Source organism: Alternaria novae-zelandiae (assembly GCF_023758075.1).
Source record: "Alternaria novae-zelandiae strain BMP 2774 chromosome Unknown scaffold_55, whole genome shotgun sequence".
NCBI lineage: Eukaryota > Fungi > Ascomycota > Dothideomycetes > Pleosporales > Pleosporaceae > Alternaria > Alternaria novae-zelandiae.
This window is the reverse complement of record NW_026057015.1, coordinates 16831-20223: the sequence shown is the minus strand read 5'-3', so window position 1 is coordinate 20223 and position 3393 is coordinate 16831. Positions and strand designations below refer to the sequence as shown.

General features: G+C 26.5%; 1 non-coding gene across 1 annotated transcript; it reads right to left on the bottom strand.

Annotated features, from left to right (window-relative positions):
* Positions 1–1846: 1846 nt before the first annotated feature.
* On the bottom strand, positions 1847–1923 carry J4E88_011008. The gene has a single exon. It is a non-coding gene; the product is annotated as a tRNA-Val (tRNA).
* Between the last annotated feature and the right edge of the window lie 1470 nt (positions 1924–3393).

Here is a 3393-nt window from a genome sequence, read left to right as displayed (position 1 = left end):
TCCACTGTATCCAATTTTTTTTTTAACATATCTAGTAATTTTTCTGTATTCATTTTTTTTATAATTTTTAGTAGAAAAAAAGGGAAAAGTGAAAGAACGCCCTTAACCGTTTTAACCTTTCACGGGAGATATTAGGAATCGAACCTACAAATATATCTACACTGTTAATAATATTACACCTGGATCTCCTTTTATTTATTTTGCCATTGTTGGTTGCTTTAGTTTTTTTTGTATAAAAAAAGAAACTAAAAAAAAAGTTAAACAAAAGAAAAAAAAATAAGCAGCAGGGTAGAAAAGAACATGTATATGTTTTTTTCAACCCATGCGGGAATATACAAAAATATAACTAATATAGGTGTAGGTTTATATGATATACACAATACTAAGTAAATATATTGCTCTAAAATGTGAAAAATCTACAGTTAGCATTAATGACTGCTAACTCAACCCTTTAACCCAAAAGTTCCATTTCTTGTCTTAGAATTAATAAGGGTATATTGTGTATTGGATTTAACGTAACCTCTTAGCATAGTAGATGGTTTATTATTAAATGAGGAACGTATGTTTTTTAAGCTACCTGCATATCTATACTTAAATACAGCTCTCATAGCTGTTAAACGTCTTGTTAATCTACCTGATGCTTCAAATCTTACACCACTTACTACTTGTTGTTTTATGGTATTTATAATATTGTTTTTGTTCATTGCTTCAATATTATCATCAAATGTTATAAGTGTGTGTAAATCAGGTATTCTTACCATTTGTAAAATAGCTTTTCTTAAAACTCTTACTGCTTTATTTTTCCTATCTCTTAATTTTAAAGCTACTGCTGATGAAAATACGTCACTATTTAAATGTATAGATCTTAACTCAACTAAGTTAATTTCTACCTTTTTGTTGTATAATTTTTCAATTAAACTAATTAAACCTAAATTTCTTAAGTTTAGATTTAAGCTATTGAATTTAGATTTATTAAAATTAAGTAATTTTAATGAATTAAATAATATTTTTTGTAATCTAACTAATTTTTTTAAAAGTATAATGTTATAAGTAGGTATATTACTTAACGTAAGGTATTTTCTTCTTAAATCTACTAGGAAGTATCTTATTAAGTTGTTATTTGTTTTAAAGAAAGCCATATTTCATTTTCTAAATATGAAAAAGTTATTTTTTAATAAAGCAGGTATTCTGTTTTCATGGTTTGGTACAAATACTCTTTCTCCATCAACAATTAGTTTTCTATATTTTACAAGTACAAGAATTTTTAATATAAACCACTCAATAGATGATTTTTGTTTATTATATATATATAATGTTATAAAAAGTTTTGTGTTAGTATGTTTTAGCTCAGCTCTACTTGCATATATTTTGTTTGCTGAATAACGAATCTTGTTATCACGTCTACGTTTAAAAAGAATTTTTATTTTATCTTGTAGCATATTACAATAACTTCTAAGTAATTTATTTACTACAGCATCGTAACTTATTAAAGATTTAATGTAAGATTTATTGTAAGAGTATACACTACTAAATCATTCTTTACTAGAAGACGTATAAAAAATAATGTTATTATATTCATCTCTTTCAGAATTACTTTGTATTTTTGGATTTTTTTCTATAATATAGTTAGTACTTAATGGTTTATCATTAAAACTATTTTGTTTATTTTTGAATATGTTTAACATAGAATATTGTTATGAATTATTGGTATAAATTAGGGCAAAACAATGAAAGTTATAAGTTTAATTAATATTGTACATCCTTACTACATTTCTATAAATTTTTATGTTTATTATCGTTAAATTTAACCATTTTCCCTTTAAGATAGGTGTGTAATTATGAAAAATAAGTTGGAAATAAGTGATTCGAACACTTAACCTGCCGCGTGTAAAACGGATGCTCTACCAATGGAGCTAATTTCTTTTTTTATGGGGGGCTTTAAGCAAAAGTTTATTTTACTCTTCTCCCCCCCCTTAATTGCTGTATAAAATTTAGACTGCAATTAACCAGTTACTTCATAAGATGTATATACTGGGATTTGTTATACTATAATAGATAAAAAAATTACTATAAATAACAAATTTTACCTTTTTCATAACAAGTATATGGTGATCTAATCGTTATTTTACTATTATGAACAACATGTATCTACAACTGCTTGCATACTTTCCACAAGGTTTGTCCCGCTTGCTTCTAATAATCCTTTAGCCGTAACTTTAATGGCATTGATATCATTAGTTGTTTGTTGTGTAATACCCGGTTGATTTAATTCTGCATCTGCTAATCTATCTATATTTCTTTTATAGTCAGAACTCACTTTAATTTCATTCAGTACTATTTCACCTGCACCATGAACTTTATTCTCCGCTTGAACTAACAACTCCCTACCACTAGGTAAACCACGAACATGATCGTGAAAATCCCCAAGCTCATCTCTTAGTGGTTGAGAACTTTGTAAAATAACAGTGCTTTTCATAGTAGAATTACTATTTTGAGACAATGCTAGTGATAAAGATATAAGTAGTGCTAGAGTAATAATAGTATTATTAATATAGGAGTTAAATAAAAGATAAAAGATTAACCCTATCATGATATACAATGCATAAGATGTTATAACTCCAGTGTTTAATCTAGAAATATTATTACTTATATTCAATAGCCCTTTCTCTAACCCATAAGGACCTAAATACTCTACGGATCCTTTATCTATTACTTTCGTAGTTTGCCCACCAAGTTTTAGTACAATACCTGTAATGTATCTGTTGTAAAATAGTTCTATTAAGAAACGTTGATTAAAGAAACTAAATATGTTGTAACCTACTCTAGATAATTTAAAGTAAATTAGTATAGTAGATAAGTATTCAGACAACACTATAGCGATTACACTTAATGAAATAGTAAATATTAAAGGTAATAACTTAAATAGAGTTGGTACTCCAAATTCAGTATCTAACATTATTTCATGAGAAGGATGTATAAATAAAGCATTATCTGAAAAGAATCCTGAACCTAACCCTATAAACATGTCTTTTGTTATAAACCCAAAGAATATTGAGAATACAGCTAAAATCATTAACATGGCGATCAGATTTATCATACAAATATGTAGGTAATAGTGATAAAAACTAAAAAACTAACTATAGAAGAAAATACTAATTATTAAAAAGTAAGTCTATCTTAGGTAACTCTATCTTAGTTAATTCTTTTAGTATTCATACCACTTTTTATTAATTCAATTTTAGCCAACCCTTTGTCAGTTAAGTGCTCTTTTTCTTTGATTAATGATCCTATTTTGGAAAAATCAGATAAATCTAAGGCTTTAACCCCTTGTATAGGATACTTTAAGAAAAATGGTATAATTTTTTGTTCTATATCAGAAAACTTCGTAACTGT